Here is a 16,063-nt window from a genome sequence, read left to right as displayed (position 1 = left end):
TACCGCCCAGTAGCACTCACCCCCATCATCACTAAGTGCTTAGAGCGACTGGTCCTAGCACACTTCAAATCCTGTCTCCCCCCCACCCTGGACCCCCATCAATTCGCATACCGCCAGAACAGGAGCACAGAGGATGCAGTCTCCATCGCACTGCACGCTGTCCTCTCACACCTGGACAACAACAACACCTACGCCAGAATGCTGTTTATAGACTTCAGTTCAGCATTCAATACAATCCACCCCTCACAACTCATCAGGAAACTGACAGACCTGGGCATCAGTTCCCTCATCTGCAAATGGTTACTGGACTTCCTGACCAACCGGCCCCAACATGTCCGGCTGGATAACCGCTGCTCATCTACCATCACAATGAACACCGGTGTACCACAAGGCTGTGTGATGACCCCTTTCCTCTACTCCCTCTTCACCCACGACTGCAGACCTGCTGATGGTTCCAACACCATCATTAAGTTTGCAGATGACACCACGGTGATTGGCCTCATCAGTGACAACGATGAGGCCGCCTACAGGGAGGAGGTGGATCGTCTGGCTGAGTGGTGCGACACAAACAACCTGCTGCTTAACACCGAGAAGACCAAGGAGCTCATCGTGGACTACAGGAGGAATGCTGACCCACATCCACCCATCCACATTAAGGGGACGGCTGTGGAGCGTGTGAGCAGCTTCAAGTTCCTGGGAGTCCACATCTCCGAGGATCTCACCTGGACGACCAACTGCTCCAAGCTGGTCAAGAAGGCTCACCAGCGCCTCTTCTTCTTGAGGACTCTGAGGAAGAACCACCTGTCCTCAGACATCCTGGTGAACTTCTATCGTTGCACCATCGAGAGCATCCTGACCAACTGTATAACAGTCTGGTACGGGAACTGCTCTGCCTCGGACCGGAAGGCGTTGCAGAGGGTCGTGAAAACTGCCCAGCGCATCGCCGGAGCACCACTTCCTGCCATAAAAGACATCTACAGGAAGCGGTGTCTGAAAAGGGCTGGGGAAATCATCAGAGACCCCAGTCACCCATCACATGGACTCTTCACCCTCCTGCCCTCTGGGAGGCGCCACAGGAGCCTCCGGACTAAGACCACCAGGTACCGGAACAGCTTCTTCCCCACAGCTGTCAGACTCCTGAACTCTGCCTCCTGACATCTGACCCACGTTAAAACATAGACTGAACATACACACACACACACAATGGACAACTGTACCCTCAAACACACAATAATAACATGGACTGAACCACCACTCACAACCACTAGCACTTTATATAGCCTCTGTAGAAACTATCTACACCCTCACTTATCTTAACTGCACTACTGTATAGCTCTGTGTAAATAATCATTCTGTACATTCGATAATCTTTAACCCTACAACTGTTTACAACTTGCATAGTTCCCATTTCTGTATAGCTGTATATCTCAGATTCTGTAAAGTTATTTATTTCATATTCTGTATAGTTTTTCATATTTATATCCTGTTCATAGCCTGTACATACTTATAGTTATAGAACATTCACAACATACTTCATACCGTGTACATTATAACATACCATAATAGACCCATTTCTGTAATATACTTACATATCTATACTATTGCTAATATATATTGTAATATATCTATATCACTAAAGCACTTCTGGATGGATGCAAACTGCATTTCGTTGCCCTGTACCTGTGCATGTGCAATGACAATAAAGTTGAATTCTAATTCTAATTCTAATAAATATATGAAGTAGCCCCTTGAGACAAAACACGTACAAACTCCAAAACACATTTCTAGCATTTCTAGCATAAGTGATCTAGGTAGCTCTGAACTTCCAAAACAGAGCTACCTAGATCACTTAAATTACACACAGAGAAAGAAAAAAACCCATGGCTCGCAATAAGGAGCCGGCTCTAAGAGCCATTTCGTTCGCGACCGACACATCACTACTGTATTCACACTGTGAGTTACAGCAAGAGCTGATTTTTAATCCTCTGCTGAGATTTAAAATCTTTCTTCCTCGTTTTAACATCAACATAAACTTTATGATCCTCGAGGAGCAACTGTGAACAGGCCTCTCGGTACAAACGTCAGCGAGTCAGCATCACTGATCTGCTTCAGTCTGACTGCTGAGCTGGAAAAAAGCCGAACCTGAAGATTTTTATTCCTCATCTTAAACATGTCAGCTCATCAGATAATGCCTGCATGCTTCTACACTGTCTGCTGTTTGAAAACAGATTTCACTGCATTTAATACCAACTTGAAGTTAAATGTGACTGAACAACATCAGAGGTAGAAGAAGCACAGAGAGCTGTGGTCTGAAGACAGATGAACACAGCGTATGAGAAATTGTAATCTTTACAAAAAAGTTCCAGTAACTGTTTAGGAATTACAGACATTTTTATTCACAGTCCCTCATTTTCAGATACTCTAAACTGACTAACAAGTAGTTTGATAATTATAATTTGATCAACTGGTCCTGAATCCAACTGACACCCTCTTCTCAACGAGAAGCCTGAGGTTGGGGGAGCCCGACTATCCTGGAGGGACATTCCCTGCCAGATACATGATGGACAGGTGGAGGAACTGGAGGGTCATGTGCCTGGCGGGACGGTCGATCTAGGACAGGAGGAGTATCTACCTTTTGGGAACCATGATAACAGGGTTCTTGCTGATCTTAGCTGGCTTGGACCTGTGTGATGGACCGAGTTGAAAACAGGAGGAGTCACAGAAATTATTTGAAAAATAGGGTTGGCATTTAAACCAAAAATTATATTTACAAAAGTAATAAATGTTGAGCTCATAAAAGAGGTAAAAGAAACAAAACTCAACTCATGTAAAACCACAACTTAACAAACCAACTGACTGCCCAAACAAACATAACTGACCTAAACATGAAATGACTCACAAGGGTATATCTAATGGCTGATCAGACCACTATGACACGTGAGGGGTAACTAAACAAAACACAACTGTAAACAAGAAACAATGCAGTACAGTCTGGTTTGATAATAAACTAAACACCAAAGAAGAAAATCATTAAACCCTAAACTCAAATATTTAATTAAGGGCAACTACTTTGTTTTTACATTAAAGAAAACACACATTCTCCCCCTTCAGCAGGAAGCGGTGGTGCAGTCCAATTATCCCTGTTGCATTTAATGCTTTCAAACCCTGGCCACCACATTTTGTCTGGCAGCGACTTCAGAGTGTGGCCATGGGTTTGTCCATCACAACCACCTTTCTGGTGATCACCATCACCCCATGAGGCAAGCATGGAGCTCCAGACCGAGAGCGGCTGATGGTCATTTGATATTTCTTCCATTTCTAAATAATCACACCAACAGTTGTCACCTTGTCACCGAGCTTCCTGCTGATGTCTAGTAGAACGTTCCTGGCTTCTTCAGGTCTACGGTCTTATCTGACATCCTCTGACAGATTTATGGTCAGATTTATAGATGTCAAACTGTGAGTGTTAAAAAACATTTCCTGAAGATGAAAGTTGAATTTCAATGTTTTTTTTCTCTTTGTGCACCAATCTGTTCAGTAATGTTTAATTAATGTGCTTGTTAATATTACTTCAATGTTGTCTCGTCTGTCATGATCAGTAGCAGCAGCTGCAGTGTGTTGGTGCCACAAGGGGGCAGCAGAGTTTACAGCCGCAGATATCAGACCGTTTGCGGTTGGAGTTGTTTCCTCTCAGAGACCAAGAGGCAGACGACAGAACAACTTCAGAGGATCGACGACCTCTGCTGTGAGTACACTGTGGGTCATCATGATGAATGATAAATGATCCAGGTTGATCAGTTAAAGAGGCATTTCAGTCAGACAGGCTGTCTGTCGTCATTCAGGGAGTGAAACGCTTTCATCCCGTCAGTGTTTTATAACCAGCGAGTGAAACTGAAAGTGAGTGCTGCCATTAATCAGCTCAGATAAAACAGGACGACCACACAGTAATGGAGTTTATTTATTTAATCCCAAATGTGGGATGACTGTGTCACTAATGTGTGAGTGTGGATGATAGTCTGTGGAAAACAAAAAGCAAACAGAAACCGAAACAAACAAACTGCTGGGGAGGAGAGAGAGAGAAAGTTACAGGGTGTGGTCCAGCAGTCAGATTTCCTCAGGAAAGACGATAGCTGAGTGGTCAGAGCACGCTTTGAATAGTCCAAAAATTACCTCGTACCTCCTTCTCCTTAACATTTTTTCTTCATCACAGTGGGAAACATTACAAGGTGAAGGAAAGGTATTAAGGAGGATTTTTAAGGACTTAAAAACGAGAAGGAACTACAGTGACAGAAGATGGACTACAAAATGTGCATCTCACTCTGTGTTCTTCAATTTATATGTTATTACCACTCACAACTATATTAAAAAAAAATCATGGTAGCAAACAAAGTTATAGTTGAGTCATATTCAATTCAATTCAATTTTATTTATATAGCGCCAAATCACAACAAAAGTCGCCTCAAGGCGCTTCATAGATACAGAGAAAAACCCAACAATCATATGACCCCCTATGAGCAAGTACTTTGGCGACAGTGGGAAGGAAAAACTCCCTTTTAACAGGAAGAAACCTCCGGCAGAACCAGGCTCAGGGAGGGGCGGGGCCATCTGCTGCGATTGGTTGGGGTGAGAGAAGGAAGACAGGATAAAGACATGCTGTGGAAGAGAGACAAAGGTTAATAGCAGATATGATTCAATGCAGAGAGGTCTGTTAATACATAGTGAGTGAGAAAGGTGACTGGAAAGGAAAAACTCAATGCATCATGGGAATCCCCGGCAGCCTACATCTATTGCAGCATAACTAAGGGAGGATTCAGGGTCACCTGGTCCAGCCCTAACTATATGCTTTAGCAAAAAGGAAAGTTTGAAGCCTAATCTTGAAAGTAGAGATAGTGTCTGTCTCCTGAATCCAAACTGGAAGCTGGTTCCACAGAAGAGGGGCCTGAAAACTGAAGGCTCTGCCTCCCATTCTACTTTTAAATACTCTAGGAACAACAAGTAGGCCTGCAGAGCGAGAGCGAAGCGCTCTAATAGGGTGATATGGTACTACAAGGTCATTAAGATAAGATGGGGCCTGATTATTTAAGACCTTGTATGTGAGGAGCAGGATTTTGAATTCAATTCTGGATTTAACAGGAAGCCAAAACAGGAGAAATCTGCTCTCTCTTTCTAGTCCCTGTCAGGACTCTTGCTGCAGCATTTTGGATCAGCTGAAGGCTTTTCAGGGAGTTTTTTGGACTTCCTGATAATAATGAATTACAGTCGTCCAGCCTGGAAGTAATAAATGCATGAACTAGTTTTTCAGCGTCACTCTGAGACAGGATATTTCTAACTTTAGAGATGTTGCACAAATGGAAGAAAGCAGTCTTACATATTTGTTTAATACACTGAACAAAAATATAAACGCAACACCTTTGTTACTGCTCCCATTCCCCATGGGATGGACGTAGAGACCTAAAATTCATTCCAGATACACAATATAACCATCCCTCCCAAACAGTGGTCACAAATCAGTCCAAATGTGTGGTAGTGGGCACATCTGCTATATTGAGATAATCCATCCCACCTCACAGGTGTGCCACATCAGGATGCTGATCTGACATCATGAGTAGTGCACAGGTGTACCTCAGACTGCCCACAACAAAAGGCCACCCTGGAATGTGCAGTTTTGTCTCACAGCAAAATGCCACAGATGCCACAAGCAATGAGGGAGCGTGCAATTGGCATGCTGACAGCAGGAATGTCAACCAGATCTGTCGCCCGTGCATTGAATGTTCATTTCTCAACCATAAGCCGTCTCCACAGGCGTTTCAGAGAATATGGCAGCACATCCAACCGGCCTCACAACCGCAGACCTCGTGTAACCACACCAGCCCAGGACCTCCACATCCAGCAGGTTCACCTCCAAGATCGTCTGAGAACAGCCACCCAGACAGCTGCTGGAACAATTGGTTTGCACAACCAAACAATTTCTGCACAAACTGTCAGAAACCGTCTGAGGGACGCTCAACTGCATGCCCGTCGTCCTCATCGGGGTCTTGACCTGACTCCAGCTCGTCGCCGTAACAGACTTGTGTGGGCAAATGCTCACATTCGATGGCGTCTGGCACGTTGGAGAGGTGTGCGCTTCACGGATGAATCATGGTTCACATTGTTCAGGGCAGATGGCAGCTGAGAATGTCCCAGTTCTTGCATGGCCAGCATACTCACCGGACATGTCACCCATTGAGCATGTTCGGGATGTGCTTGACCGGCGTATACGACAGCGTGTACCAGTTCCCACGAATATCCAACAACCTCGCACAGCCATTGAAGTGGAGTGGACCAACATTCCACAGGCCACAATTGACAATCTGATAGACTCCATGCGACGATGTGTTGCACTGCATGAGGCAAATGGTGGTCACACCAGATACTGACCGGTTCTGGGTCCCCAGACCCCCAATAGCGCAAAAAACTGCACATTCCAGGGTGGCCTTTTGTTGTGGGCAGTCTGAGGTACACCTGTGCACTACTCATGATGTCAGATCAGCATCCTGATGTGGCACACCTGTGAGGTGGGATGGATTATCTCAATATAGCAGATGTGCCCACTACCACACATTTGGACTGATTTGTGACCACTGTTTGGGAGGGATGGTTATATTGTGTATCTGGAATGAATTTTAGGTCTCTACGTCCATCCCATGGGGAATGGGAGCAAAAACAAAAGTGTTGCGTTTATATTTTTGTTCAGTGTATATTTGTTAGAAGGGTTGTTTACAACGTTTTGGCAGCAAAGACGGGCAGAGAGGCTCCCAGGTGCATCTTTAGCAGGGTCAGGTTTATTTAACCCTATGCTTGGACTTGTCACCGTTGGCCATAACATGATCAGAGGTTACTTATTGACCCTAACAACTACATTTCAAACAGTACTGATCAACAGGTGCTCATACAACAAGTGGCACAGACTTTATTAATATATTTGTAAATAATATTTGACCTAAATATATGGGTCTTGTGATTTGAAGATTTAGGTTAGATGCGTATCACAGTGGTTCCATTATATAAACACTCCAGTGTAGGTGTATATAGTGTATACGAGTATATATAATTACATAGTATATATGTGAGTATATGTCGGTGTATACAGGTATATATGCCATAAAAACATTCCACAACATGGAGATATCACCGGGTAAACTCCAGAAAGTTCTTAATATTTTATTGGTCAAGAGAAAGAAGAATGCAGACTGTGTTTAAATCAACCTCACAAATGTCACAGATCAGTCAGTAGGGCTCCTGAAAAGTCTGTGACACATCTGTGTGAACATCACCAGTTAATTTGGAACACTGGTCCCCTGACACAGAGTAATGTAGTGTACAAACAACCTCTTGCAAAAACAGCTGGCAGAACATAGACGAGCTCATTGGTCCAGGACTCCACAGTCTATTCACACCTACAGGCTAAAATTCAAGTGTTGCAGCAGCTCAGGATTACAAATAAATCTTCCCTAGTTCAAAATTAAAAAGTTAAAGTTACAAGTCTAAAACAGCAAATACATGTGTGTATATTCATATAAAACTGAACTTTAAATTGAAAAGAGTATGAGAAAGTTTCAAGAATGAGACATGTATATGTATGAACTAAGCATGAATAAATTTAAACTGCCATAATACAGTGTGGGTGCTTAAGCTGTTCTCAAAAGTCTTTTTCTTTCCTTTTTGTAAATCCTTTATAACAAGTGTGACTTGTGGTTCTCCCTGTTTACAGAGGAAGCAGGTCACACATTCCTGAGAAATCAGTCCCTCCTCTCTGTATGTCCTATAAAAGCCAAAGGTGGGCAAAGTTTGTTCCTTACAGAGACGTCAGAGGCAGAACAACCTGAGAGACCAACTCCTGTGTGCAGTGAGTACTGTGGTTACATATTTTATTTGCTTCCTGACTGTAGTTATCTTTTGAATAAACGCTTAATCAGTATTCATATCAAGTCAGTATTTTTTTTCTTATAACAGAAAACAGTTGAAACCTTTAATTTTCTTGCTAAAAATCATTTACCTTCATCAGCTTTTTCAAATAATCTCACTTTGTCAAATCACAACAACAGTCACGTGACTGTTGTTGTGATTTGACGCTATATAAATAAAATTGAATTGAACCTTCTGTGAATGGTACTCATGGCCACTGAAAACACAACAGAGTCAGCTGTTACTAACTAACTACTACTAACCCAAGTTGCCTACCGATGCATCCATCAGAGCATGAATGTGTGTGTGAATGTTAGTTAAGAAGCACTAGCTAACAGCTTAGGAAAGAGTGCTTGTGCAAATGGGAGTGATTGGATGAATGTACGAGTTCTGTAAAGCGCTTTGAGTGCACATGATAGAGTAGAAAAGTGCTATAAAAGAACCAGTCCATTTTCCATTTATCAAAATCTCATCTTTAAGGTCTCCACATTCACAGGCAGTGGTAGACCTAGATCTGCCTTCTACGTTCTCTGCTGTTTTTCTGCAGTTTGAGCCTGGGAATTTTTCAGTCTTAAAGGAAGCAATCGACCATTTAAGACCTTATAATACTGGTGGATGTCTCTGTCCCACTGCAGCCTTTGCTTAACCGGTCTTTAACATCATGTAGACAGTTATCACAGACCTTTCTCACCCTAAACGAAAATAAGACTGAAGTTATTGTTTGTGGAAGTGATGCCCCTTTGGATAAGTTAACTGATACGCTCGGTCCTCTTGCTTGTCATCACTTCCACACTGTAAGAAATCTCAGTGTTTTTAGATAGATCTTCAAATTAGAGAAACAAGTGTCCACAGTTGTCGAAATCAGTTTGTATCAGTTATGTGAAATTGCCAAAGCGAAGCCTCATCTTCCTCCTAAAGACCTAGTAAAACATTTATGACTTCATCACCTCTAGACTGGACTACTGCAATTCTCTCTACTTTGGTCTTTAACACTCATCTCTCCATCACTTGCAGTTCGCCCCAAATGCCGCTGCATGTCTTCCAACAGGTGTTAGAAAGTCTGAACTCATCACTCCAGTTTTAGCAAATTTACACTGGCTCCCTGTAAAATATTGTATTGATTTTAAGATTCTTTTACTTACTTTCGAAGTTTTAAATGATCTGGCGAGCAGTTACTTAAGCAAATTCCTCAACGTATATAACTGCAATAGAGCACTGAGATCTTAGTACAGCCCAATAAAGGAGATGGGGCCTTCACAGCTGCAGCGCCTAGACTCTGGAACATCTGCCACTCAATATTTGTACTTAAGAGTCTATACAGCGTTTCAAATCGCGTTTAAAACTCACTTTTTATGCTGGCTGTTAATTCAAGTTTGAGTTCCATCAGGTTTGTTTTATGTTTGTTTTGTTTTTATGTTAAATATGTTGTCATTGAAGAAACTGTTTTTACCAGAGACCAGACTGCATCAAATTTATTGTTCTGAATATTTCCAGTTTTGTTTTTGGAGGAACTAAATCTGCAGGTTTCACCAGAGAAGCTTCTGTAACTGGTCATTAACAGCTCTGTGGGAGTCAAGGTGGTGGAACGATATCGCAGACGTTCAATTTCAGAATTGTTACAAACCAACAGGATACACATGCAGCCCATGCAATAATGTTACTTTAAAATGTTTCCACCTCAAAGGGCCGAGGGAAGCTCAATAGGTGAAATTTTATATGAATCGTTTTCTGAAGCAGTTGAAACATAGTAAGAACTGAAATATATTTAAGAACTAATTCAACAATACTTTATAAGTACATACTTCACACATATAATTTAATTGGTGTTCCTTAAATACAGTCTTAGTAACATGAATAACCTCAACTTGCTCTCACAGATTTATTTGTGTCCATCGTTGTTCGAGCACGTCCATGTTTTCTAACATGTGGAAGGTCCTGAGTGTGAAACCAGCAGGTCTTTAATACTGGATAAGATAAGATAAGATAAGATAACCTTTATTAGTCCCACACGTGGGAAATTTGTTTTGTCACAGCAGGAAGTGGACAGTGCAAAAGTTATGACGCAAAAATTAGAATACAATAAGAATAAATACAGTACACAGCTGTACAGAATAGAATAAAATAATATACTATATACAGTAGAATAAAATAGAATAAAAATATACAATAAGATAAAAATAGAATACGAATACTATATACAACTGAGTAAAAATACAACGATGACAGAAAGGATTATTGCACTTAGTATTATTGCATATGTATGGATGTGTGTGCTTGATCAGTTAAAGTCTTTATTATGGAGTCTGACAGCAGTGGGGAGGAAAGACCTGCGAAATCTCTCCGTCCCACACCGTGGGTGCTGCAGTCTCCCACTGAAGGAGCTGCTCAGTGCTGTCACAGTCTGCTGCATGGGGTGGGAGACGTTGTCCAACAGGGATGACAGCTTAGCCGCCGTTCTCCTGTCACTCACCACCTCCACTGGGTCCAGAGGGCATCCTAGAACAGAGCTGGCCCTTCGGATCACCCTGTTCAGTCTCTTCCTGTCCCCAGCAGAGATGCTGCCGCCCCAGCAGACCACACCATAAAAGATAGCAGAAGCCACAACAGAGTCATAGAAGGTCTTCAGGAGTGGGCCCTCCACCCCAAACGACCTGAGTCTCCGCAGCAGGTACAGCCTGCTCTGCCCTTTCCTGTAGAGGGCGTCTGAGTTATGAGTCCAGTCCAGTCTATTGTTCAGATGAACACCAAGGTACCTGTAGCTGTCCACAGCCTCAATGTCCATACCTTGGATGTTCAGTGGTTGCAGTGGAGAATGCTTGTGCCTGCGGAAGTCTACCACCAGCTCCTTGGTTTTACTGGCGTTGATCTGGAGGTAGTTCAGCTGGCACCAGTCCACAAAGTCTTGAGTCAGTCCTCTGTACTCCTTGTCGTCCCCATCAGTGATGAGGCCGACTATTGCAGAGTCATCAGAGAACTTCTGCAGGAAGCACTGGGTGGAGTTGTGGGAGAAGTCTGCAGTGTAGATGGTGAAGAGGAACGGAGCCAGAACCGTTCCCTGTGGGGCCCCCGTACTGCAGACGACCCTGTCTGACACACAGCCCTGAGTCCTCACATACTGTGGTCGGTCGGTGAGGTAGTCCAAAATCCAGGTAGTGAGGTGATGGTCCACTCCAGAGTTCACCAGCTTGTCCTTTAGAACCGAGGGAAGAATGGTGTTGAAGGCACTGGAGAAATCAAAGAACATGATTCTCACAGTGCTTCCAGCGGTCTCCAGGTGAGCGAGGGAACGATGTAGTAGGTGAATGACGGCATCATCCGCTCCAATGCCAGGCTGGTAGGCAAACTGAAGTGGGTCCAGTGATGAGCTTGTTAGGCGCCGAAGCTGAGCCAGGACCAACCGCTCCAGGGTCTTCATCAGGTGGGATGTCAGAGCCACCGGCCTGTAGCTGTTGAGGTCCTTGGGGCGTGAAGTCTTTGGCACTGGTACAACACAGGAGGTTTTCCAGAGCTGTGGGACTCTTCCCAACCTCAGGCTCAGGTTGAAGAGGTGCTCCATCACCCCACACAGTTGGTCCGCGCAGGACCTGACGACCCTCGAGCTGATGCCATCTGGACCCGCTGCCTTCTTGCCATTAATCCTCCTCAGTTCCCTCCTAACCTGGGTGGTTGAGAGAGACAGGCTGGAGCCTTGTGTTGAGTGTGTATTGGATGCTGTTGTTGGGGGTGGGGGGGGAGTGAGCAGGGTGAATAGAGGAGGTGTGAAGTGTCTGAGGTGGAACAGCAGCAGTGGGGGTGGGTGAGTCTGCAGCCGATGTTGTAGACTGTCTCATGGTTGAATCAAATCTGTTGAAGAAATGATGCAATACTGTGATGGAATAATTCAGTAACAGCAGTCAAAGCATAAGAAACTCTTAAATGTATAGAATCAAGTCACTTTTGTTTTCAGTTTTCTGGGCTTTTTCTCTTTAGTGCACCAACAAATCAAGATTTAAACTGATTATAAAGCTTCAGATAAGCTGTTCTGCTTGTAAAGGTGTTTTTTCTCTGGTTTTCCCTCCTGGTTAAAGCTGCAGCATAAAGCTCAGACTATTTCTGAGAAATCAGAGTTCTTCCTGACCTTCCCAAAGGAACAATAGCTGGTGGAGTGTGTTCCTGTCAGGGACTTCATTCTGCTGTGAGTATGTGGTTTGACTTGTTTTGTTTGTTTTAGATCTTCCTGATTCCTCATCGCTAAGATTTCTTTTTATATTTTTTGTTGTGAGTCACAACAAAAACTAACAGACTTAAAAACTCCTTTGTCCCACACGCCATCAGACTGTTTAACTCCTCTCTGGAGGGGAGAGGGAGGGGAGACAGGAGGACAAAGGAGGGGGGAACAACTAAGCTGTAGTGCCTCTTCACCTCACTGTGCAATACCTTTTGTTAATAGTCAACGGTGCAATAGACCTCAATACTTGAAATGTGCAATTCACTTGTATTTTTATTCCTATTTATTCTATTTATCCCCTTCGTATATTTTATTTATATTTGTCTCTGTATTTATGTGTGTGTGTGTGTGTGTGTGTGTGTGTGTGTGTGTGTGTGTGTGTGTGTGTGTAATATTCTGTAACTCTGTAACTTCTGTCGGTGCTGTGCTTTTGGAAACCGAATTTCCCAGAGGAACCCACCCGAGGGATTAATAAAGTTTTAGCTTATCTTATCTTATCTTACAAGGCATTTTCAGGTTATTTCCTGTTCAGACATTTATTTATTTTTTATAATTTGCTTATTACGTTCGTACCACAAAACTATATCAGCTAAATGAACTCTGAGCTGTTGTTTTATAAAAGAAATGTCCATCAGCTGTAGAGACGCTGTAGCTTAAACTGCCTGTTGTCATTCTTACAGTTTCAAATACTGTCTCTCTCAATCTCGGTGTGGCTGTAACTCAGGAGGTCACCGACTAATCCGCAGGTCTGCATGCCAAATATTCATGGGCAACATCAAGTTGCTCTCCAATGCATCCACTGGAGTATGAATGTTAGATAGAAAATACTTGCAGAAAAAGTGCTTGTGCGAGCAGGTGAATGAGACAAGTTGTGTGAAGCACTTTCAGTGCTCAGAATACAAAGTGCTGTATAAGAACCAGTCAGTTGGCAACCTTGTGGTTTACTGACTTAGACCACTGAAACTTCAGCTTTCTGTCTTCTCACCAATGAGAGGAGCAGTGCGAGCGAGAGTGACTCACACTCTCCTTTGATTACATTTACTGAACTATTGTTATATTAGTTTTTTGTTATTTTGTTATATTTCTTTTGTAAAAGAAGATGGCGGCGCGCACGGGTGCAGCGGCTCTTAGCTCTCCAGTTTGGTGCTTGTTTTTACTTTTAATGTGGATATTTTTGAATGTTTGCAACGCCGCCATCTCTTACAGTCGCCAGAACCTAATTGACCTCGGTTTTAAATATAGTTTGTTTGTTTCTGGCAACTATCAGCGAACACAAAATCCTGGAGGAGATAGCGAGACCGCCAGGGTCACCGTGGATGGTCTGCCCGCCCAGCAAGCGTAGAAGGCGACGGAGGGAAAGAAAGCAGAAGAGGGGATGCCGGTCGGGTTCAGACGCTAGGCTATGCAAAAATCCACACCGGCCAGCACTTCCGAGCCTTTTCCTATCGAACGCCAGATCCATTACCCACAAATTGGACGAATTGGAGCTACAGATAGCCAACACAAGCTTTGCACGTAACTGCAGCATTATTCTTATTACGGAGACGTGGCTTCACCCGCTGATTCCCGACGCTGCAGTTGAGTTAGCAGGCCGCACGCTACACCGGCACGACAGAAACAGCAACTCAGGTAAAAGCAGAGGAGGGGGGCTATGTGTTTACGTGCATAACAAGTGGTGTTGTAACAGCAGGATCATTCACACACACTGTTCTCCTGATTTGGAGGTTCTGGCAGTCTCGTGCAGACCTTTTTACATCCCGAGGGAGTTTACAGTAGTTATTGTGATAGCTGTTTATATACCGCCGGATGCTAACGTCAGCACGGCTCTCAGCCTCTTGCTGAACACCATAAACAAACAACAGCTTGCCCACCCCGATGGGGTTTTTATTGTCGCCGGCGACTTTAACAAAGCGTGTCTAAAGACTGTGCTTCCTAAATTTGTCCAGTTCGTGGACTTTGCTACGAGAGGAGAACACACTTTGGACCATGTCTATTCAAACATCAGGCATGCTTTCAGAGCGACACCCCTCCCCCACCTGGCTGGATCTGACCACCTCTGCATGTCCCTCACCCCCACCTACACCCCCCTGCTGAGAAAAACAAAGCCCCAGACAAAGACAATAAAAACCTGGCCTGAAGGAGCCCTTTCTCAACTGCAGGACTGCTTCTCAACAACTGTATGGGATTTATTCTCCAGCCACAACCTCCAGGAGTACACGGACACTGTACTCTCGTACATCAGGAACTGTGTTGACAATGTCACCGTCAACAAAAGGGTCAGGGTGTTTCCAAATCAAAAACCCTGGATGAATAGTGAAGTGCAATCCCTCCTAAAAAGCCGCAACACCGCCTTCAAGTCAGGGGACAGGGCTGCATATAGGGCGGCCAGGGCAGACCTGAGTAGAAGCATCAGGAAAGCTAAGGCTGCCTATAGGAGGAGGATTGAAGATCACTTTGCTGACAACGACCCCAGAAAAATGTGGCAGGGGATCAATCACATTACCAACTACAGAAGCAATAACCAGGCGACATCTAGGACTGATGCCTCGCTGGCTGAGGATCTAAACCGTTTCTTCGCCCGCTTTGAGACGACCAAGCCCTCAGCTGCCACACCACTTCCACCCGCCCCCAGCACTGGCACACTAACACTCAGGGAGCACCAAGTGAGGTGTGTTCTAAGGTCAGTGAATCCCAGGAAGGCGGCAGGTCCTGATGGAATACATGGAAAGGTTCTCAGAGCATGTGCTGACGAACTGACCGGAGTCTTCACTAAAATCTTCAACCTTTCCTTGTCATCAAACACCGTCCCGCCCTGCCTCAAAACCTCCACCATCATCCCCATCGCCAAGAAGACAGCTGTGGCCAGCCCAAATGACTACAGGCCTGTTGCACTTACGCCTGTAGTGATGAAGTGCTTTGAGAGACTGGTCTGTCAGCACATCAGGGCCGGTCTGCCTCCCACTCTGGACCCCCATCAATTTGCCTACAGGACAAATTGATCCACCGAGGACGCCATCACCATAGAGCTCCACACTGCACTGAGTCACCTGGAGCACCGAGGAAGCTATGTGAGAATGCTCTTTCTGGACTTCAGCTCAGCATTCAATCATATCATCCCGGAGATCCTGGTCCAGAAACTGTCTCACCTGGGACTCTCCACCCCCATCTGCCTCTGGATCAAGGACTTCCTGACAAATAGACCACAGTCTGTCAGACTCGGCCCCCACCGGTCCAGCACCATCACACTCAGCACCGGGTCTCCACAAGGATGTGTTTTGAGTCCCCTCCTGTTTACGCTCTACACATCCGACTGCTCCCCTACCCATCTCTCAAACACCATCATAAAGTTCGCGGATGACACCACAGTGGTTGGACTCATCTCAAGGGGGGATGAGTCGGACTACAGAGATGAGGTCAACAGACTGACTAAGTGGTGTTCAGTTAACAACCTCCAACTGAACACCACGAAAACTAAAGAACTTATCTTGGACTTCAGGAAGGGCAGAGCAGATCCGGCCCCACTTTACATTCACGGGAACTGTGTGGAGAGGGTACACTCCATGAGGTTTCTGGGCGTGCACATCTCTGATGACCTCTCCTGGACTGCAAATACCATGGCGGTGGTTAAAAAGGCCCAGCAGCGTCTCCACTTTCTGAGAGTGCTCAGGAGGAACAACCTGGAGGAGATGCTGCTGGTGACATTTTACAGAGCCACCATAGAGAGCATCCTAACGTACGGCATAACAACATGGTATGCAGGGTGCTCAGCTGCAGACAGGAAAGTACTGCAGAGGGTCATCAACACAGCCCAGAAGATCACTGGCTGCTCTCTGCCCAGCCTGGAGGTCACTGCAAACTCTCGGTACCTCAGCAGAGCTGGCAATATCATCAAGGACCACTCTCACCCCAGCA

General features: G+C 44.7%; 1 protein-coding gene across 5 annotated transcripts in view; it reads left to right on the top strand.

Annotated features, from left to right (window-relative positions):
* LOC309693914 (uncharacterized protein) overlaps positions 1-16,063 on the top strand; it is a 54,864-nt gene that overhangs the window by 22,343 nt on the left and 16,458 nt on the right. The window contains exons 1-3 of one of the 5 annotated variants that reach the window (XR_014272752.1): positions 3,615-3,745; positions 7,751-7,885; positions 12,012-12,118. The exons of 1 other annotated variant lie outside the window; for it this stretch is intronic. The gene's annotated coding sequence lies outside the window, so the exon portion shown is untranslated. Of the gene's footprint in view, positions 1-3,614; positions 3,746-7,750; positions 7,886-12,011; positions 12,119-16,063 lie in introns of those variants that run through there. 3 more of the 5 variants (XM_082513555.1, XM_082513556.1, XM_082513557.1) reach the window with 3 other exon arrangements.

Source organism: Aulonocara stuartgranti, assembly GCF_965226115.1.
Source record: "Aulonocara stuartgranti genome assembly, chromosome: 18".
Taxonomy (NCBI): domain Eukaryota; kingdom Metazoa; phylum Chordata; class Actinopteri; order Cichliformes; family Cichlidae; genus Aulonocara; species Aulonocara stuartgranti.
This window is presented reverse-complemented; position numbering and strand designations above follow the sequence as displayed.